Source organism: Talpa occidentalis, unplaced genomic scaffold, assembly GCF_014898055.3.
Source record: "Talpa occidentalis isolate TD23 unplaced genomic scaffold, MPIMG_talOcc4v2.1 talOcc4.9, whole genome shotgun sequence".
NCBI lineage: Eukaryota > Metazoa > Chordata > Mammalia > Eulipotyphla > Talpidae > Talpa > Talpa occidentalis.
In genome coordinates this window covers 35,826,822-35,850,570 of record NW_023605305.1, presented here as the reverse complement: position 1 = coordinate 35,850,570, position 23,749 = coordinate 35,826,822, and the positions used below count along the sequence as shown (strand labels likewise).

Below are 23,749 nucleotides of genomic sequence, written 5' to 3'. Positions count from 1 at the left end.
AAGTTCTCTTCAATTATCTCCTGGAATATTTTCTCTGTTCCTACATCTCTCTCCTCTCCTTATGGAATTCCTATAACTCTTATATTTCCTTTCCTCATGGAGTCAGATAGTTCTCGAAGTCTTTCTTCATTCTTTTTCCTTCGTACTTCTCTTTCCTTTTCTGTTTTGGTTCTTTTTATTTCTGTGTCTTCAAGAGAACTTATTCATTCTTCCATTTCATCTATTCTGCTTTCCTTGCTTTTCCCGGAGTTCTTTAGTTCCTCCATTAATTCTTTGATCTCCTGCATTTCTTTTACTTCCCTCTTTAGGGACTCAATTCCATTCTTCTGACCATTGTTTTCCCTCTTTAGGGACTCAATTTCCTTCTTCTGATCTATCACTTTTTTAATCATGGCAATTTTAAATTCTCTTTCTGGAAGGCTCAGAAGTTCTTCCAAGTTGCTGTCATTGCAATCTGGGGAGTGGTTTTCTTTTTGTGGTGTGCTTCTTTCCTGAGGAGTTGTTAGGTTGCGTGTGGTTCTTCTACTCCCTACTGTCTGTTTTCTAATTTGTCGTATGCGTTGGGACACTGTGATGCTCGGACTGACTGGCATCTTGGGTGAACTTCTCCGCTCCCCTCTGGCTCTTCCAGGAGCCATCTCTGCCTTCTGCGGGAGCTTTCTGCTGGTTTTAGGCAGTTTTTACTGAAGAAATGTCCCTGTTCTCAAATGGCGAAGCGAGATGCAGTCCCTGCACCTCCGGTTTCAGGCACACTCTTCTGCGCCCCCGGTCTGCCCCGGACGTGGGTGCCTGCTCCCTCTGTGGGCTCAGACTGCTGGTCGGAAGGGGCCTGGCGTGGAATAACTTCCCGGCTGGCCACTGCAGAAGCCTTCTGCCCTTTTCAAGCAGTCTTAAGAAATTTCCTGTTCTATGGGGTGTTAGTGACTTTTTTTTCCTGGTCGCTAGGTGGCGCCAGAGATCTCTCCTATTGTCCTTGGGGGGCTGTTTTTCGCCCCCCCCACCCCGTGGGACAGGGAACAGAGCGGGAATGGTAGGGTACACCTCAACAGCTTTGGGGTGCTGTGTCTGCCTTGTGCCCCACCGTCGTGGAGAACCCACGCCCTGAATTTTCGTGCCCAGGGTCTCAGTTCAAAGCCCTCAGGTCCAGGACGCGGGCTGTAGCCCAGTTCAGTGGCGCGGGAATGGCGCCTTTTGCACCCCGCTCCCGTGCCTGGGTGCCTGGTTCCTGCTTACTCAGGGAGGGACCTTCACCTCAGTGAGGACCTCCGCGCGTCTCCCCGCAAGCCTAGGTCGTCTCCCCGCAAGCCTAGGTCGCAGGCGCGGGTACCTGGGCAGCCGCGATTCCAGTCTGCACTTGCTTTTCAAGCTCCCCGAGCGCGCCGCTTTCCCGCGCAGGCTTACCGGCAGCCCGGGCTGTGTGCGCGTCTCCCGGGGTCTTTGTTCTTCTCTAATGGCGCCCGGAGCCGTTCGCTCACCGCCCGTGGCTGATCCTGCAGGGTACGCCTCAGCTCCCGTTCACGGGGTGTGGTGATTGCAATAGTTCCTTTCCACTCCCAGTCCCGCTTGCTGCGTCGTTTGTTCTTGTTGGTCGTTTTAGTTTGTTGTTTTCCTCCTCTCTGCCGGTCGGAGAGTGCCGCCTCTGTGGGCGGGGGAGGGGAGCAGGGTTCTCTGTTATATATTTTTTTAATTGAGGTCTTTTATCAGTACGAAATTAACTAAATTTCAATTTAGTCTCAGTAACACTGAAATGGCTATATCAAGCTTTCTAACTCAGAAAATCTCATTGGGCCTATCAATGTAGAATTACTTCTATGAATGCTTATATTGAATATTGAAATATACCTGGACTTGGACTCTCATTAATAATTACATAATTTCTTTCCTGTGATCATACTGAAAGGGTGAATTACACAGCTATTATATAAAAATGCTTCATAATTTTCTATAATGTACCTTTTCTACTTTCTATAATTTACATTTTGTTTTATATGACACTGCTTAATTTATTTGGCTCTACTAAAATTTCACATCAGTGTCTTGACTTGAACATACATACCTGAGCCATACAGCGTGGAGGACAGGATCAAGAGACTTACCGCCTAGTTTTTTCACTAACACTAATGTCTTATTTTTGTAGTGGATATTAGTTTTTCTATAGAAAACACTGTGATATTGTTATGAGGGTAGAGGCAATAAATACATACATCTCACACAAAATTGTTATTTTCAAATTATAACATTTAACACTGCTTTAGTTGAGTGATTTGGGGTAAATTAAGTATAGTCTGAATCTTGTATTTACATTAGGCCATGTAAAATCAAGTAAAGACTTGAACTGGACTAAAAGAAGTGATTGTTAGGATCCTTGAAATAATATGCTAATATTTTTGTTTTGTACACTTCTTTGACACAGAGTTACAATGTTAATAATATTCTTTAGGTGATTTGTGAATTTCCAAAAAGGATAAATATTAAACTAGGTGTTATCCAAATTCTTCTCTAATCATAAATTTTTATGATTTTATGTGTTGCACAGGCAACCTCAGTGAACCAGTTAATGAAATTCTTCCTAAAAAGTTGTTTTAAATCAAAACCTTTGCCATCAAAAGTAATCATTGTAGCCTTTTGACTTTTGATATTTATATCAAATAACCTTATTGCTAAATTATACAGTCAATATTTTTAAGCACCCACCATTTTAAAGCTCTAGAAAATAATCAAAAGTAGGTAGAAACTAGATACTAGGTATTTCTTGAAAGAAAGGAACAAAACTGATTCAGATCCACGTTTACCTGACTTCTCTCTTAAAGAATCTGAAATTCATGAGATGCATGGGAAAATAGTTCAAACAGAAATAAGCCATCTTTTTGATAAATTAGGGGATGAAAATCAAGGCTGCCAAAGAAGCTGAAAATTGAGAAAGTAAAAGAAGGTACAAATTGGGAAACCCCAGAATTTGTATATAAACTTCCCAGAGATCCTTATAGGGCAAGATTTGGAAGAGCTGGGGAAAACAAGTCAGAAATCTTAAGGAGCTAAACTATAAGCTCAACAGTTGCTGAAGATATAGATTAGAGTTGAGTTGTGCTAAGTTAGAAGAATTTGGTAAACATCTCAAACTTACTATTGAAAACCTAGAGTGGCTATACTTACGAATTAGAGATCATATCCTGAGATTAAAATGTTTGTGATAGGACCAGTACCAAACTGAAATAGATGTGTTTTAACAAAACCATAAAGCAGTCCCCTATGCAAGATCAAGGTGATCCTCCGCTAATTCACGTGCCTTCGAAATTATTTTTTGAGAAGCTAATACAAAACAATTCAGAGATGATGTCTAGTAATACAAAAATAATCCACATGAAAACTAATGGTGCTGGGGATTGGGGGGAAATCCATACAAAGAGACTGGCAGTTCACCCAGATGCTGGAGTTTGTATACAAGTTTAACATAACCGTACTATATTAAAGAAACTACACAGAAAAAAGAGAAAAATCTACACGAAAAGAAGTAATGGGTGAGTTAGAGATTTCATGACAAAAGTGAAAATATTTTTTAAAAAATAAAGTGGCAGTACCTCCCCTGTTGGCTCAGCGGTTGAGCCCTGGGCTGCGAAGCTGCCCGCAGCCTCTACAGCACCGGTTTGATCCCCGGCCGCCAGTCCCACATGGCGCGCAGACCTCTCCTGCCGCACCCGCTGCTCCCCTCAGCAGTGTATTTCATCAGTCTGCCTGTTCTGTTCCCCGCTGTGCCTCTGGTGAATTCTCTCACCCTCCTGCACTTCTGACTGTACCCGGTGCTTGCATAAATAAATAAATAAATCTTTAAAAAAAATAAAGTGGCAGTGCTAAAACTGAAAATAACAATTTTTGAAGTAAAAAATGTACTGGGAGACTGTCTACTACAGAAAAAAGGACCAGTGAGTGACCTGGTAGACAGAAGAATTTAAATCATTATAATGAGAGCACAGAGAAGAGAAATATTTGGGGGTGGATGAACAGAACTTCTATGACCCAGGAAAGAGTATTAGGCAGGGCCTCCCTGGTGGCACAGCAGTTGAGCGCTGGGTTGCAAAGTTGCCTGCAGCCTCTGCAGCGCTGGTTCAATCCCCGGCCACTCGGCAAGGGCCCCATATGGCGTGCAGACCTCTCCTGCCGCCCGCTGCTCCCCTCAGCAGTGTACTTTGGTCCTTCTGCCTGCTCTGCATCCCGCTCTGGCTCTGGTGAATCCTCTCACCCTCCCACGCTTCTGATTGTAACCAGTGCTTGTATAAATAAATAAATAAATCTTTAAAAAAAAAAAAAAAAGAGTCTTAGGCAGCCTAACAACTAAATATGCCTTTGGAGTTCAGAAGGAGTGAGAAAGATGGGGAAAAAAATTAAAGAAATATTGACCAAGATTATTCTAGATTTGATTTTTAAAAATCCATGAATCTGGGAATCTCAGTCAGTCCCAAACAGGACATTTTTAGAACACTGCACTGCACAGTTGTAGAACAGACCACTTTGTTGTACACTGAAAGAAAGGTGTGCTGCACAATAAAACAAATATCAGTCAACTTGTGGGATAAACTTAAGGCAGTGCTTACATTATAATGGAGAAAAGGTTTAAAGTCAGTGTTTGCCTCGGCAGTACATATACTAAAATTGGAACGATACAGAGAAGATTAGCATGGCCCCTGCGCAAGGATGACACGCAAATTTGTGAAGCATTCCATATTTTTAGAGAACCCCAAAAACTCCACAGAAAAACTAATTCAACTTATCAATCAGTTCAGTAAAGTGGCAGGATACAAAATCAACACACAAAAGTCAGTAGCCTTCCTATACACAAACAATAAATCTGAAGAAGAAGAAATCAAAAAAACCATCCCTTTTATTATCAAAACAAAAAAAAAATCAAATACTTGGGAATCAATCTAACAAAAGAGGTAAAGTATCTCTACAAAGAAAACTATAAAACACTGATAAAAGAAATAGAAGAAGATACAAAGAAATGGAAAGACATCCCCTGCTCATGGATTGGAAGAATAAACATTATTAAAATGGCCATCCTACCAAAAGCAATATACAGATTCAGTGCTATTCCAATAAAAATTTCAATGTCATTCTTCAAAGAAATAGAACAATTGATGAAATTCATATGGAATCACAAAAAAACCCAAATAGCCAAAGCTCTCCTGAAAAAAAGAGAAGGGAATGGAGGCATCACACTCCCAGACTTCAAACTATACTACAAAGCCATAATCATCAAAACTGCATGGTATTGGAACAAGAACAGACACACAGACCAATGGAATCGATTAGAAAATCCAGAAATAAACCCACAGATTTATGGTCAACTAATCTTTGACAAAGGAGCAAAGACTATGCATTGGAGCAAAGAAAGTTTGTTCAATAAATGGTGCTGGGAAAACTGGGTTGCTACATGCAAAAGAATGAAGCTTTACTACTGCCTCACACCATACACAAAACCAACTCAAGATGGATTAAAGAACTAAACATAAGACTTGAAACCATAAAATACATAGAAGGAAATATAGGTGAAACACTACGTGATATGCACATCAAAGACATCTTTACAGACACATCATCCAAAGCAGTGATAGTGAAGGCAAAGATCAGCAGCTGGGACTACATCAAATTAAAGAGCTTCTGCCCAGCAAAAGAGACAATAACAAAAACAGAGAAACCCCACCGACTGGGAGAACATTTTTGCACACAACACTAATGATAAAGGACTGATCACAAAAATCTGCAAAGAGCTGATAAGACTCAACAACAACAAAGAAAATAATCCTGTCAAAAATGAGCAGAAGAGCTGAAAAGAAACTTCTCTGAAGAGGAAATGCAAATGGCCAACAGGCATATGAAAAAATGTTCAGCATCACTTGTAATCAGGGAAATGCAAATCAAAACTACCATGAGATACCATCTTACACCAGTGAGAATGGCACATATTGAAAAAACTAGCAACAACAAATGTTGGCGAGGTTGTGGAGAAACAGGAACTCTCCTGCACTGCTGGTGGGAGTGCAAACTGGTCCAACCACTGTGGAGAGCTGTGTGGAGATTTCTTGACCTACTAAACATAGAGCTTCCATATGATCCAACAATTCCACTCCTAGGTATTTACCCAAAGGACACAGAAACATCAATTCCAAAGAGCACCTGCACCCCTCTGTTTATAGCAGCACTATTTACAATAGCTAAGCTTTGGAAACAACCCAAATGCCCAAAAATAGATGACTGGATCAAGAAGATGTGGTTCATATACACCATGGAATATTACTCAGCATTCAAAAAAGATAAACACATGCAATTTCAGCAACATGGATGGCGCTGGAAGGGATCATGCTCAGCGAAATAAGCCAGAAAGAAAAAGAAAAATACCGGATGGTCTCACTCATAGCAGGAATCTAGAAAACTTAAATAAGGGACCAGGTAAATGAGTAACTATAAGAAAGTGAAAATCAAAATCAACAAACAACTATGAACCGGAGACACTCTATGGGGGTTTGGGGGGCGGGGCGGGGAGGGATTGGGGTCAAAATAAGGGGATTGCAATTGTATGGGGAATATAAAAATAAAATTTATTTAAAAAATTAAAAAATAAAGTCAGCTAGCTATACTTACTTATACTTTATATTGCCAGGGGAAAAAAAGAGCAAATTAGACCCAAAGTAAGTAGAACAAAGGATATTATTAAAATATGATAGAAATCAATTGTATATAAAGCAATAGGAAACACCTATCTCATGAAAAGGTGGTTAATTGTAACAGCTAACAGAATATTATAGCTCTTAAGAGAGATTGAGAACTAAACAAAAAGAAAGGGAAAACTGAAAATTAGTGGCAGGAATGAAAGAAGAGGGGATATTAAAAGGATATTAAAAGGATATTAATTAGCATACCTTATTAATAATTTTATGCCATTCAGTTTGACAGCTTAGTGAAAATGGCAAAATCTTTTAAAAATAGAACTTACCAAAACTAACCATAATATATGGACAATTTAAGTTGTTTAATGTGAAGGGAATCAAATTTGTAATTAAAAATCTTCCCACAAAGGAAATTTCACATCCAGATGGCATCATTGGTGAATTCTGTCAAAAATTAGGGAAAGAAATAACAACACTCTTAAACAAGGCTTCAGAAAAGAAAGGAAGATAACTTCCCATTTCTTTTATGCATCTAATAGAGCCCTGATACCAAAACCCCACAAGAAGAAAAGGATGGCAAACTTGCCTCATGAATATGTACACAAAAACCCTCACTAATTTCAAACATTATGCCACTTACATCTAAAAGAAAAGTTTAACCAATTTAAGATAAATAGTAGCTAATGTAGTTGCTTATATATGGTGTGTTTATTTAGCAATCTCATATGAATAACTGTTGATGTTATTTCCCGATTTGTAATTAGAAATAACCAGGATGTTATATGAGGATAGCCAGTTAGTATAGTTTATGGTCTCCATGTCTCCCTAGTACTGTTACAATGGGCAGTTTCTCTTTCTGCTTTTTTATATTCATTAAAAATGAACCATTTTAACACATTTTTCATGATCATTAGGAAAACTTATGTCCAATTACATATTTAAAATATTTTCAAAGCTAAAGAAAAGCTGAAAGAACATCAAAATAAATGCCTTTATACCATACATTTTGTTCCTTTGTTTTATCTGTAGCCACACATTTACGTATATGCATTACATATAAACTATTTTATAAGTCTTTCTAACCTAAGTTACGAATATCATGAGAGTTAACTTCTAATACTTTTCACATATCTCCTGCAAACAGGTATATTCTTAGTGATAAACATAATACCATTTTCACACTCAAATGTGGTGATGATTTAAGAATATCATTAGTTTAGTATATGTCTGAGTATTTAATATATAACTTTTTTTTTTTTGCTTTTTGATACCAGAAACAAAGATCATGTTTAATCAAGTCTCCTTAATCTAAAATCTTTTTGTCACCTTTTTTGGTTCTTTTCATGATACTGGTATTTTTTAGTACTCAAAGTCAGCTGGTTTATTGTCCTTACAATTTGCATTTTTATGATTATTGCCTCAATATTAGATGTTTAAACAATATTGCCAAGAATACGATGTAGCTGAGAAATGTAATTCTTAAATTTTTTGCAAAAACCACACTTTAGACCATAATGAACTATGGAGTGACTAGATAAATTAACAGGAACAGTAATCTTTCCATTCACAAATTATCCTATAGGTATCAATTCTCCATTTTTGAATTGTTGCCTGCCTTCTCTTAGCTAGTGTTATAGGCAGGAAATGAGCTAATTTTTAGTATTTCAAAGTAAGTGACTACAGCTATTTTAATAATTAACATTGGTTTACAGCTCTGTATATCATTCAGGATTATATGATCCACCCTCTTCTGGTTATTCCTAATCTTTCTAGTTTATATTCCATTGATTAAAAAAAAATCTGTTTGCTAGAACTGGAATATTGTTTTACGTTTTCCAAGGATATTTTTGAAAAAACTATTTTTGATTAGTATTTTGACTGTTTTCTGACAGGGAACAAGCAATAAGCAAGTTATCTGGTCATCTTTTGAGAGTTATGCTTTTCTTAAGTGAAAATAGAAATTATCAGTCAATTAAGAAAATTTCAGCATGCAATCCCAAAGAAAAAGTGATATTATATTGTCTTGATTTTAAATCATTTGCTGTTCTATTTTCTGTTACTTCATCATTTTCATGATAGTTTTAAGTATGTTGAAACGATCACTTTCTAACTTGTACTTTCCCCATAAACTAAATAATTTCATTCATATTCTAAATTTAAAGATTGTTTTTGAAAACAGGAATATATATACTTACTGCTGATATTATCAGATCACAAAATAATTATATTTTAATTTCTTCCATCATGTTAAGATATCTTTCATCAGTCAGCTCTCTCAAACAAGTTAACCCAAACAAGAAACAGTTTTTGAAAGGTGTACAGAAGCTTCAAATGTCTTAAGAGTTATGACTAAGAAGATATGTTTCACTGAATTTGTATGCATAGTTTGAAGCTGCCTTGAAGTAGTACAGTACTACTACTGAACAATCATGTAGTTTACCTTATGGCAATATCACACTGTTTTGGTTACTGTAGCTTTTAGTAAATCTTGAAATGGGATAGTGTGAGTCCTCCAGATTTGACACTCTTTAAATATTGCTTTGGCTATTCTAGTTTTTTGCTGCTTAAACAAATATTATCACTAACTTATTGATAAATATAAAAAAGAATACAGTATTTATTGAAATTACATTTAATGTATAGATCTGCTTGAGGAGAACTGACATTTTAGGTGTGCTAAGGGTTTCAGTACACTTGACTTTGTTATATAATATTTGATATTATATATTATAGGAAATAGTGTTGATGTCTTTGACTGTAATTGTGCATATGTCTATTTTTGTGGTTCAATGTATTTTGATTTCATGTATTTTGAAGGTGTGTTATTAGGTCCATAACTTTTAAGATTGTATGTCAGCTTGATGAATTGACCTTCTTATCAATATGAATGACTTTTTGTTCATGATGTTCTTTACTCTCAAATCTACTTTGTTTGATATTAGTATAACTCCTTCCACTTTCTTTTGACTACTAGCATCTATAAGTAGAATTGTAAACATCAAATGATTTGATCCTTTTTGTATTTTGTCCTAGGTGATAATCTGTGTCTTTTAATTGAGGTATATTAGACCGTTTACATTTAATGTAATTATTGATATGATATGCTTGATTTTTGCCCCACCATATTGTTTTTTCTCTTTGCATCAACTGATTTTGTCCATGCCTTTCTTGGCTATTTTTGCTTTATTTTGGATTGAGTACCTTTAATTATGCCATTTATCTCCTTTTAGCTGAAGCATTATAACTGCTGTTATTTTACTAAATATTTGTTAAAGCTTATAGGACACATCCTTAAGTTATCATAGTTCCCATTCAAGTTATGTCATCACTTCACTCACATATCACACAACAGTGTACTTCTGATTCTCACTTTCAGATGTTATGGTATTGTCATACATTTTACTTCTGGATATATTATGAATTCAATAATACCTTTATATTATTTTTGCTTTAAACAGTGTATTATCTTTTAAAGAAATTTATATAAGGAAAATGTCTTTTATATTTATGTAGTTTCCGTTTCCATTTTTTTTTTTTTTAATTCTGTTGTGTAGATTCAGGTTTCTGTGTGACTTCATCTTATTTTTGTCTGGAAGATAGAAATTTCATTAGTACAGAAATCATGATAACAGATTCAACTTTGGTGTGTCTGAAAAGGCATTTAGTTTTGAAAGATATATCCTCTGAATACATAATTCTACTTCACGGTATTTTCCTTTCAATACATTAAAGAAGTTTTACCGACTACATTCTCACTTGTAGTATTTACGATGAGAAATTTCTTGTAATACTTTTCTCTTTTCCTCTGTTTGTAACCTGTCCTTTTTTCTATGCCTGATTTTAAGATTTTATGTTTATAACTGATTTTAAGCAATGTGTCTTGGTTTTGTTCCCCTCAGTTTTCTTGTTTTGAGGATTTGTTGAACTTCTTAAATCTAAGTTTAGTAAAATTGGGAATTTTATTTCTTCAGATATGATTTTTATTTCCTCAAATATATTTTATTCTCTCTCTTCCCCTTCTCTCTTTTAAGAATTCCATATTATAAATATATTAGGCCACCTTCAAATGTCCAACAACTTACTGAAGCCTTCTTTTGTCTGTTTTATTTTGGCTAATTTCTACTGCTCTCCTCAATTTCACTAATACTTTCCTCTATAATGTCTGATTTATTGTCAATCACATGCAGTATTATTTTCATCTCTGACATTGCAGTTTCCTAAAGTACATTTCCTTTCTAGAAGTATAGTTTGGACTTTTTCTGGTATTGTCTCTGTCTCAGCTTAAAATCTTTCCTCTAACTTTTTGAAAATATAGAGTACTTATGTTATATAACACTTTTATTGTCTTTGTCCACTAATTCTCTGTCAACTATAGACTATTCTTCTTGGCACTCTTAATACTTGTTTTGTTATATGGCAGAAATATGTTTTAGTTCCTACAAATACTTGGATTTTTCCTGTGAAACCATTAATTTGCTTGGAAATTAATATCAGATCTTACGTTTATGATTTGTTGTGCAGATCCAGAAAAGCATGCAGTCTAGGACTGATTTTCCCTCGGTGGTTATTCAATGCACCCTGAATTATAAGTTTTATACTGTGGCTTTTAGATACAGGAACTATTTTTGGCCTTATGTGAACCCAGGTACTCTTTCTAATCCTTTTGGAATTTTTTTTCCTCTGACACACACATCTGTGGATTGATAAGTACTCAGTTGAAGATTCAATCTTCTACATGTTTCTGAAGTTCTCTCTCTCTTTTTTTTTTTTTTTTTTTTTTGTAGCTCTTTGCAGTGATAATTCCTATAAACTCTAGCTACTTTAGAATTCTGGACTCCCATTGCTATCTTTTGAACTTAGTGAGTCTGCTGGGCTTCATCAAACTTACATCTCCTTTGCTCAGTCCCAGGTCCTATCTTTTTCTCAGGGAACATTGTTTTTGTTGCCCGACTTTAATGTCAGACAGCAAAATTATTATTTCATAAATTTTAAGTGTCTGGAATCTCAATTGTATCAGATAGAAAGATAAATTGCAGTGCTAATTACTCTGTATTGACAGAAGTGCTGGGTTGTTATTCCCTGTCCTTTTATTTTTAATTGTTTCTTTGTATTTAAAGGGCTTTTCTCATAGACAATACCCTGTCTCACAATCACTATATTACAGTTGATGTGCTTGTACTAGGCGTCAACTGTCAACAAACCTTCTGTAAAGGTTCAGGTAGTAAATATTTTAGGCCTTGCAGGCCATACAATTTGGTTTTATAATTGCTTAACTGTAATTATAATACAAATTTAACCATACAAAGTACACAGATGATTTGATATGGCTATATGAAGCCTATTATTTATATTTACAAGTATAAATACCATTCTTAATTCCGAAACTTTCAAGAAATTGGTGGCAGGCTAGACTTGGCCTGTTGTCTGTAGTTTTCTGACCTCCAGTATAGACCATTTCTTTTATTTTTTTTTTTTTTTTTTTTTTTTATAAATTTTATTGTTATATTCCCCATACAATTGCCACCCCCATTCTGACCCCAATCCCTCCCCTCCCGCCCCCGCCCCCCTAAAAGTGTCTCTGGTTCATAGTTTTTTGTTGATTTTGATTTTCACTTTCTTATAGTTTTTCATTTTCCTGGTCCATTATTTAAGTTTTCTAGATTCCTGCTATGAGTGAGACCATCCGGTATTTTTCTTTTTCTTTTTGGCTTATTTCGCTGAGCATGATCCCTTCCAGCGCCATCCATGTTGCAGCAAATTGCATGTGTTTATCTTTTTTGAATGCTGAGTAATATTCCATGGTATATATGTACCACATCTTCTTGATCCAGTCATCTATTTTTGGGCATTTGGGTTGTTTCCAAAGCTTAGCTATTGTAAACAGTGCTGCTATAAACATAGGGGTGCAGGTGTTCTTTGGAATTGATGTTTCTGTGTCCTTTGGGTAAATACCTAGGAGTGGAATTGCTGGGTCATATGGAAGCTCTATGTTTAGTAGGTCCAGAAATCTCCACACAGCTTTCCACAGTTAGACCATTTCTTTTAAAAGGAATTGTTGACTTGGCTCTCATTCTGCTCTTTGCTTTTCTATTTGTTCCATCTGTTATTTATCCCCCTTTTTCCCTTTTCCTGTCAGTTTTGGATTAATAAATTATTCTCTACTTTATCTTCACTGTTGGTTTATTAGCTCTGCCTCTGGTTTTATTTGTTGCTGTTTTATATATATATATGTATAATATTATATATATTATATATAATATATATATTTGTTTACTATATACATTTTTAACTTATCTACCCTCATATGACGTAGAGCTTCACATGTGATGTAAGAATTTTATACAGTATACTTCCATTTAAACCCTTCTGTACTTTATGCTCTTCTCATAGATTTTGCTTCTATATTTATAAACCTCTTAATATAATGTTGCTATTTTTAATTGTCTATTAATATTTAAAGAAGTTGAAGAATGAAGGGAAAGGGTGTACTAAATATTTTTGCTCTTATCTTTGAAAGGTATTTTCACTGAGTGTAGAATTCCAGTTATATTCTTTCATTGAGCTCTTTAAAAATGTGTCTCATTATCTTGCTTTGTAGTTTTTGACGAAAAGTCTATGAGCATTTTAGAAATTTGACTTGAAAGTTCAAGTTACCTCAGACTCTGAACTCTTACATCTGTCTCCTCATCTCACTGAGACTGCTGTGCTGTGTTTCGAGCCCCCCACTATTTCATGCGCATTCTTCTCACAATCCAAAATGCTCACCTTGTTTCTTTCCCTTCTCCTTGGGATCACAGTCCTATATTGCTTGTCTCAAAACTGATGGTTCTTATATTCAATCCAATTAGGTAGCCTCCAAATAGATAAATCTGGAGCCTATTAACTGCATCCTGTCTTGGAGAGTAAGTTTATTCTTCCAGAAAAAAAAATAATAATTGGCTTCACTAGTAACTTTGTCTCTGTTCTCAATCCTGGAAATTTAAAAATATGAACTATACAAGCTCAATCTCTATTCTGGTGAAAGTCATATTCCAGAGGAAGCAGAGCAGCATTTAATAACTAAACAAAGTAATTTAATGATAACTGGATAAAGAGGTTGTGATATAAGCACAGTGGAATACTACTGGTGTAAAATGATGAAATCCTACCATTTTGCAACATGGATGGACCTAGAGGGAATTAATCTTTGTGAAATAAGCCAGACAGAAAAAGATAAGCACCACTTGACTTCAACCATAAATAATACATAGAGAATACAAACAGATGCACTAAATAAAACAAAAATAAACTTTTCAACTAAAAGATTAATTAGTCATTTCCAGAATGGAAGGGAAAAGGGGGATGGCTAAATCAAGAAAAGGGAGAATTGTATGGTGAAAGAATCATACTTTAGAGGTGAACTTAGTACAGTATGTACACATGTTGACTTTTATGTTATAAAGCAATGCTGTGCTACTTCAATCAAAAAACTTTTTTTTAATTCACCTGTGCTAATTAGCAGATTCTTGAGCTCCCTTCAAAATCTCCTCTTGTTCTGTCTGAAGAGTCCCTGAGCTCACAAATCATCATCTTTGCTGCTATCACACACAGCATCAGCCATATTCTGTTTGGGGAGCCATGTTGACTCCCGCAGAGCTGTAAATCATTCAGATGCCAAAACTGCACTGTATTTCCCCAAATCCTCTGTGACCCAAATAGGATAATATCCCTACTTCCCTATATGACACTTTTCCACCTAGACTTGAAAGTATTATATATATGGCTTGCAAATATAGAACTCACGGAACCCTCCTTAAATGCAGGCTCTTGCTTCTCTGTGCATAGCTCCTGTCTCCAAATAACTGAATTGGTTAACTTTTAATTTTAAACCCAGAAGATATTTTCACAAAAATACAAACACTTCTCATTGTGTTTAGACAGTACTAAACAGACACATTTTCCTTAAAAAAGGTACTTTAAGATAAATGCAGTGAGTATAGTAATGCAGAATGGTATGATAGAGTAATTTGAGGAACTCTGCTTTAGGATGGAAGCACATGAAAAGCCTTGGTGAGATGTAATATCTGATCTGAGACTTTATTAATATAAAATAGGAATCACCAAATTATGAGTTGAGATCAATACCAGTTTTATAAATCAAGTTTTACTAGAAACAGCATGTCCCTGTAGGTGCATTTGGACAACACTGACTTGTTGTATAGTTGGCCCATAAGCCTAATATATCTACAATCAGTACTTTTAAGGAAAGTTTTCTTATCCCTCACAGAAGAACCACATCATTTCTGGCTTAAGCTGAGATCACCAATGACTGCAGTATTTGTGAAGTTAGTATATCCCAATGAGCTTATAACCTACCATAGCCTACTTGGAACAGTTTCTCCTTAACCTTAACTTCTCTGACACCATGCTGTCTTGGTGTCTGACAGTTCCTTCTTAGCATCTTTGTGAATTAATTTTCTTAAACATGATCTTTAAATGTTGAAGGTTTTTAGGACATAGGGCTTCATGTCTGTCTTTTTAATTTTTTCCCTAGATGTGCTCACTCCTGTGTATTCAATTTACTATATTTACTGATGACACCAAACATATAGTTCTAGATAGGTCTGTCTTCTGAACTTTAGATGTTTTTATCCAACTGTCCAGTTAACATGCATTAGTCATCTTAATTTCAAGAGATTCTAAATATAATTCATTACATCCCTGGCGAAAGTTGCTTTACCTTTAGATTTCTCTATTTCAGTGAATGACATATGATAATGAAGGATACATCATTGTAGCCACTAGGACCTCCATGACAAGTCCATGACCTCTGTGACAGCTTCCTACTGGTCTGCCCATGTCCATTCTAAGTGGTCATCAGACATAATAACCAAAGTGATTGTTTTTAAAAAATGCAAATCAATGAATTCCCAATGCTTTTAGGTTAAAAAACATTTTCTCGTGACTTATGGAATCTACTGAAGAAACTATCTTCTGTCTCTTTCAACCTTATACTACACCATTTTCCTTTTTTTTATCTTTTTTACTAGATACTCTTGGCATTTTTTTCAGTTTCAAATGCTCCAAATATTTTTCTTCTTTTCCCAGCTAATTCCTGCTCTATTTTCTCTATGCAGCCTTTCTTTTCATTCTTAAGGCCTCCAATTATATGATGTTATATTATTTGTCAGAATAGATGAATCATAACTGTAATTATTATTCTGTATTCTTCACAAAACTAATCTTGATAAGAGAAATTTTGTCTGTCTTGTTCACCAATACATCCTTAGCAACAAGCGTATTTTCAGACATTCAGTAAATATTTGTGAGGTGAATTTATAAATGACTATATTATCTGTTTTATCACAGCACACCATAATTTTTATTTCTTTCTGGGAGGCTTTTAAATTTCTGAGGATAAATTTAGTAGAGAATTATGGTAATAGCTGCCATAATTTGAGCTACTTTCATGTACCTGCTGTTCACTGGGCTCCATCTACAATTGAGTTTTTGTTTGACCCTCACAACAACTCTACTGTGTACGTAGCCATAACTACACTTTTATATGAGTAAATTGGGGCACAAAGGTTATTTCACTTGCCCATGTTACACAGTAAGTGGGCCAGCCATGATTTAAACCCAGTTGCACTTTCTCCAGAACTCTTAATATCTATCCTATGTATTGCTGCCTCCTAACCAGATTATTACTGGAAAAACTGCAACTTCTAACTTTACCACTGGCCTCTAATTAATTTTCCCCTTTTACTCTTCATTTAACTAAAGGAATTAACATTAGCATCTATTCAGTGTATCTCATAATGTCATTAATAGTTAATAATCACTAATGATTATAGAAATTAATGTACTTCTTAGGTTAACAAATATCTGCAAATTACTGAAGAACAACTGAAATTTAGTAGTTTTGGTTTGGATCTTTGAAGACATGTCCTGAAACAGCTATGCAAAAATTATACTCAGGTTACAAATGAACTTACTCCATTTGACATTCTTTTTTTTTTTCTTCATTGTCATTAATAGTTTTGACCCTAGTCTAAAAAATTACTAACAAATTCAAATTAAATAATAGAATATTTCACATTTTCTCTACATTGGAACATGTAATCTTAACTGGATCTTTTAAGATCTAGTCCATTTCTTAAGTGACTTTATCACATAAGGTGAGGCAGTGAGTGTAAGAAACCATTAGCTTAATGTCATTCTATTACTACTGCATAGATTCTGAATGATTTAGCTCCTTTTTCACTTAATTATGGAGCATCATCATAATGCTCATAAAAGTATAAATGGAATTACCCATTATATTTTGATGAAGCTGAACATTTGTCCCTTCTTGTGTTTGTGAACTTTGCAGACAGAATTGTCATTCTTTTGTGCAATTTCTATGTTTTACAACTTCCCTTCATAAAATCTCGCCTACTTATATTTGCAAAATGACTCCTTGAAGCATTTCAACTAACCCTAGTATCATTATAGTGTAACTAATATAAATAATACTATTACTAGCATCAAGTCTTGCTTCATGATAATTTCCTTTCACACTTAAGTTTAAGTATTAAACTTTGTAGGCTCATATTGATTGCATTACAGAGATTAATGTCATTGTTTGCTCTTGAACTGTATAGAAGAACATAGACTACTACACCTAGTAGTGCCTGGTTGTTTTGTAGAATGGGAGATGAAAACTAGAATTAAAGAAGAGAACTTATTTCATATAAGTTTGTCAGCAGTTAATTAGTTGACCTATAGAGGTTTTAAGGTAGCTTTTGAACATTTGCAGTCAGTCTTATTCTATGTACTTCATTAAAGTGTCATGTATTAACTTTCATTTTTGCTTATTGATTTAAAAAAAAAATTACATCTACTCATACATACAGAACATTGAAGTTTCAGACTTGCCCAGGAAGGCTTACAATTAAAATAACACAAGGTTTATAAAGCACTTTCAGAAAAAAACTGATTTTTTTAAATAAGTAAACAACTCAGTGTGTTTATGCAGGCAAAGTAGACATTGTAAAATCCTGGAGGTGCTAGTTCTCTAATATAAAATAAGCATATATATGTATGAAAGACTGGCATGATTTTTTAATATAGATTCTAAAATTAAAAGAAGGAAATCATCAATTTTGGAAAATAATCACAATATTTTTAGAATGCTTGTTTGAAAACTTCAATAAGGACACTTATTAGAGACATACCAAATACTGACCTTTGGAATGCCAGATAACCTTTTACTCGGGACAGATATGGTCTTTTAACAGCAACGAATAATATCTGAAAATAACAATCATTTGGATTGAGAGTGGATTGTTGACATCTTATATTTCCAAGCCTAAGCATTTTTAGAAGTATTCTAGGACTAATTACTTTGCCCATAAAAGCAAACTTTTGATTATTGATCGTCTCAAAATTAAATTCTAAGGAACCATGAAAATGACCTAGTTATAATTAGCATCTTTATTGTTGTAATCTCCATTTCAAAATGATTTTAGACTTTTGATATTTATGTCTCTTCCAACTTTTGTAGAGACTTTCTTGCCTTGTGTAAGAAAAGGTAGCTAATGGAGAATATGCATACCTGACCCTTTTTTCCTCTCCTAAGAAAGGAGAATTCATCCACTGCCACTGTACCTTTTTTTTCTTTTCTTTTTTGTCTTGCACAGAAGACTGACATCTTCCTGTGAAGGGCTTGTGGCAAACCTATCCAACTCGGGTTTCTTCCTCCTTGAGAACGATCTGATCCATCATCATCTGAACCAGGGATCACACTCTAAGGGTCCAGGTGAGGGCAAGTCAGTCTATATGTTAAGCCACTTTCTTTTCTGGTCAGGTAAGTCACATTCAGGCATGATCACTCACTCAACATCAGAATGCCTTAGTTTTTTAAAGTTTCCTAGTTCTCAGAGAAAGACTCAATTCGTCTATTAATTTTAGGACCCACCTCAACTATTAATGATTAATCATATCATTTAAAAAATTCTCTGTTGATTAATATAATCAATTTCAGGATACCTTTTCATTGTAAATTCTAGAAATCTCAAAAAGTATGGGGGGGGGTGGTGAGGAGGAAAAACAGTCATTTGTAGTTATACTTTTAGTGCTAATCCTTGTCTCCATTTTTAGAGAACTTACAAGTATTTAGAGCAATTTCAAATCAGTCTAGCATGTATGATCTTATACCCCTGTAATTTTAATAGCTTACCTATGGTTTTGGATGTCTTGAAACCAGAAGTAGATTCAGAATATTAGAACTAAAACTTTGATCATAGGCATAATGAAAGCCTGTCGGTTTGCTATGGATTCTTTCATTTAATGTCAGAATGAGTAAGGGCAGAAATAAGAATTTCCCTGTTCTTTATCCAACTTTCATATGCTAGCTATAAGAAGAAATTTACGATTATTCCTCAGGCAAGTGGTCTTAGTTCGGTGAAGTCTGGCTACCTTGATGCTATCTAATAAGTTGGCAAGTGAATTAGGTCTTTGGCTTTGAGGCTATATTTTAAGACAACTTTTCAAAAGCTTTCTTTTTTACTGGGGGAAATTCTTATCTTGTATTATAATATTGATAGTTTGTCCTTCAAATGCACTTGTACATTATTTGTGATTTGTTTCAAAGTGACCCTTTATATACCATAATAAATTGTCAGTCTTACTCAACATTAATTTGTTTCATCTTGATGATACTAATGCATTTAATTGTGAGAAAAGCATAAGTAGTTCTATTCTGACATGTCTTGCTGTTCACAAATAGATAGGAATAAATTGGACTTTCCCCCCCCTCCTATTGGCTAATTCTCCAATTAACCCATAAGTTATGAACTGAAGTTAATATACCTCATTGAGTTTGTGCAGTAAAGAATGACTCCTTGTCACTAGGAAGAAGAGATTGTCTTCTCTGAAATGTTGCCAGTCATGAAGCTAAATGATTGTAATACGTTTTAGCTTCTTGAAATGCATTATTTTGTCTTTGTTACTCAAAAATGTCAGTACTAGGTTTGAGCAAAAGAACTTTTCTTTCACAGGAAGAGCAAGTTTTTAAGCAGTCATAATTCGGAACCACTAAATTTTTACCACTGGGGCTGATTCGACACCAATACAATTAAATTAATACAGACTTAGACCAAGAATTTGTTGGATATATCACATTTTTTTTATCCTCTTATATTTATTGTAACATCAGGTGTTTAAAAATATTTCCATTGACATCTGTAGCAGGAAAGGTATTTACTTAACTCTGTTTCACTTCTAATAGAAAATTCTTTGCCACTTGATTATAACTGTTTCAAGATGAGTAGATTCCTATATGTGCATTGTATAAGTATGTGAACATATCCTAACCCAATCATACAGATATATAAAGTTACTTAGGTATTTAGAAATCTGTATTAAATTACTTAACCAAGAATGTCATACACATTACAATGTTTTATTAAATGTTAGAATTTGCATTGTAATGAACTCAGCTGGCACGTTCAAAGGCTTAGGAAGTGGCCCAGATTTCCCATGCTGCTCTTGTGCTGAACTAATCAACTAAGTTGTTGAAGAATGGTAATTTGGAAGAAATTAGCATTCTGAATAAAACTTGAAGATTGTATTTGACTGACTTTGGAAGTACTTGTGTATTTAAAGAGTGTAAGATTTTGAAATATCCTTTCCTCCTTTTATCCTCATACACATTTACTTTTGTAACCAGTAGTTTTATGTAGATTCATATATAAACTTTAGATATTTCTATATTTGTAGCAGTAAAATCATCATAGCAGCTATTTAAATAATTGAACAAACTAAATTTAGAGACTTTAATTTAGATCAGTTTTTAGACCTTGAAACATCATAATGGAATTAGCTCTTAATTATCTACATAGAAATTTATAGACTATATATATATATATATATATATATATAATTTAGATTGCCTGTGATAGCTTTTGTATTCCATATCAGTTAACACATTTCAGAGATATCTGATATGAATAAATAGCAGGGTAGCTAATTTTACCTATAATAAGCAAAATGAATTAGATAAATTTTCTCTGAAAAATAAGTAATTGATCATTTCCAAAACTAGATGTCCTTTTTTACTGTGTAAGATAGGATTAATCTGCCCTTTCTGGTAGAGAGGTATGCTGCTTATCCATCAGAAGCTTAGAGTTTTTAAAGTAAAATGTGCTGAATTTGGAAGAAAGCATGGCTTAGATTCAGGCATTATAGAGGTGATGTGTTGAAATTGGGGTTCCTTTCCTTATTCTCCCTTCCCGGTTAGGATTTGATTGCATTACTCTAATAAGCTTTAATGTCAGAAATCATGTTTTGTGTTTCTTTGTGTATCTTCATGTCCATTTTCTCTGTTCTCTGAGGGAACAAAAAAAGAAAGAAAACACACTAATGAATGTCATTCTTCTAAGAAGCCCTTTAATGCATCCAGGATGTCAGAAACAATTCTGTCATATCTTCTGAAACAGTGGTGGCATGCAATTGTATAGGAATACTCTACCTAGCTTTTCTTTTGGTGATAATTGTGCCACTAACTCATAGAAATGTGTATTGTACTGTTATCTCTACCATACCTTCAACTCTTTGGTTAGATTGCCTGACAGCTACTAATGTCTCAAGTTAAAAACCATAGGATATTTCAAAAAGGTGGTCCCTGCTTCATTAAATGTATCTGTGGTTGCTGAAATTTTATTTGACTTGAAACAACTAAATTTAGTAGACTCTAGAATTGCATATTGTTAGAATATGATACTTAAAACAAACAAACTATGATTTACTTTCAGTTCTGAAAATATTCAGAAGGATTTGTTATGTCTTGCAGACCTTTCTGCAAACTACTAATGGGATGAACACAATATATCACTTTTATAATAGTGAGCTATTAAAGGCAAGCATAAAGCAGTCTGAAGCCCATAAGTGCTGCCAACAGCTCCTGCTTTAATGAATTCCCTTTTAGATGTCCATTAAATGCTCGTGGCAAATGTACTCATAATGGAAATGGCAAATCTAAATGGGTAGATATGAATAATCCATGGAGTTTAAATTCTGTTTATGATCATCTTCACATTTAGTTTTCAAGACAACGCAGTTTAGTTTTCATTACAGTTTGGAATAAAGAGGACAGGGAGTAATTGATTGCTTCAAGCAGATTAAAATCAATGGTTTTCTTTTCAAAGAACCAGTTCAATGCAGTAATTCCAACTTTAAACATTGATTTAGGGTTCTCAACACAAAATGTTTTGTGCTGTGTGAACTTCTATATAGAAGGACTGATATTAATTTTATTTCCCTATATATCTATATAGTGAAATATAGAGGTTGTTAGTAGCATGTGCATGACTTAATAGTGATCTATATTAAGTCATTTTGATATTATTGCAGTCATATAATGAATCAATGAGATTCCCGTCATCACTGTAATACTGTTTGTAACCCATTAGCACAGAGAAATTACAGCCCATCATACATCATTACTGTGATTGAGACTTTATTACCATATTCTCAAATTGCTTGCTTGCTATAAAACTAAATAGACACAAGACAACTATAGGTGGAATATAGACTATGCATTATTGTACTACAGTAATGAGGGATTATTATACCATAATGGGGTGAAACTTATGAGCAAAATAAAGTTGGCTGTAATAGAAAACTGGAGACTCTTTGTACATTTATTTTTATTACTTTAAAGGTCAAATATATTTGTTATGCACAGGTTATTGTTTATGTATTACATGAATCATAGCCGCTTATATTTTGTAAAGCTCTTTTTTTCCCTCATATATATCCTTTCCAAGTTTATAATTTAATACATGTTGAATGCTCAGGGCTGAACTTGGAATATTCATTTTGCCATTTGAGAGATTAGACATTTTACTGCTGCTAATTTTGACATTTTTGTGGATAGATGCTACCCTTTAAACTTTAGTCTGTTTTTCACTACTCTTTGTATTTTATTAATAGTGTGAATAGGTCAGTAGTCTTCTGGGTCTTCTGTTGAAATAATAAATGTATGAATGCAACAATATTCTAAGTGATGAAGAGAGGTAAAATATGGAACAAGTGCCTGGGGCCTGATGGTTAAAGACTTTTGATGTCTCAAAGAGGGAAATGGAAGAAATTTATTGCCTCTATATTAAAGAAAAGAAAAAACCATGACAGTAAAACTTGTTAGCTAAATTGTGCATATGTTCATTCACTCTCTGTTGAGTCTTATTTATGAATTGTAATGCTCAGAACATTATTTTGAACAAAATAATGTTGTCCAAAAAACAAGGTGCACTGACTTTTAAGCGAAGATCACTGCTATATTCAAAGCTCTGCTCAGTGTAGTCACTTTCTGATCTCAGCCTCATGGTGCTTTTGTACCATGACAATAGCCAAAAACAATGTGAAATAAAAAAGCAAGCTGAATAAAATATATTCATGATTCTAAAACATTCCCCATATAAATTCTTAGCTAAAGCAATAATAATCACCCACAAAGTTAGAAGTGGTAACATGTATGAAAAAACATATTAAATTCTTATTTCTAGCAGTAGTCACTGATAAAAGTTAATCTTGGACATTGAGGAGAATCAGTACTTTAAGAGCCATAATCTGTGCTAAAGGATTTAGCCCAAGGAAAAGATGCAAGTTACATTATAGTTTTTGTTTTTTTAATGGATTAGCAAAATTGTTATGTTTTTTAAAAATGTTAGAAATGATAACATCTTCCAAAAGAGGTAACTTTGTTTTCAAGTTGTAATATCCTGAAAAGCTACTTAGCCTTCATTCTTGCATTTATCATGATATAAATGCCTTTATAAACTGTAATTGTTATTTATAACACATACAGTGGTTACATTTGGTATAAAACCTAAATTCTTCTCAAAGATTGTCTTACCTGCAATGAGAAGTGCTGCATAAAAGGGAAGTTCAGTACTGGCTGAAGGGACATAGGCCTAAATTATACTGCAGCCAGCACAACTAGTAGAGCATTAAAATATAAGGATTGTAAAACCTCCTAACTGACCAGCTCCATTCCATGCTTGTCAGAGAACACAGCCAATTTGAATTATGTGAATATTTTTTGTGACATTCTCTTGATTCATAGT

General features: G+C 34.4%; 1 protein-coding gene and 1 non-coding gene across 7 annotated transcripts in view; both read left to right on the top strand.

Annotated features, from left to right (window-relative positions):
* The window catches only part of RANBP17 (RAN binding protein 17), a 333,695-nt gene that overhangs the window by 128,818 nt on the left and 181,128 nt on the right, over positions 1–23,749 (top strand). The window lies entirely within an intron of this gene.
* LOC119237405 (U6 spliceosomal RNA) lies at positions 4,620–4,724 on the top strand. The gene has a single exon (XR_005123330.1). It is a non-coding gene; the product is annotated as a U6 spliceosomal RNA (small nuclear RNA).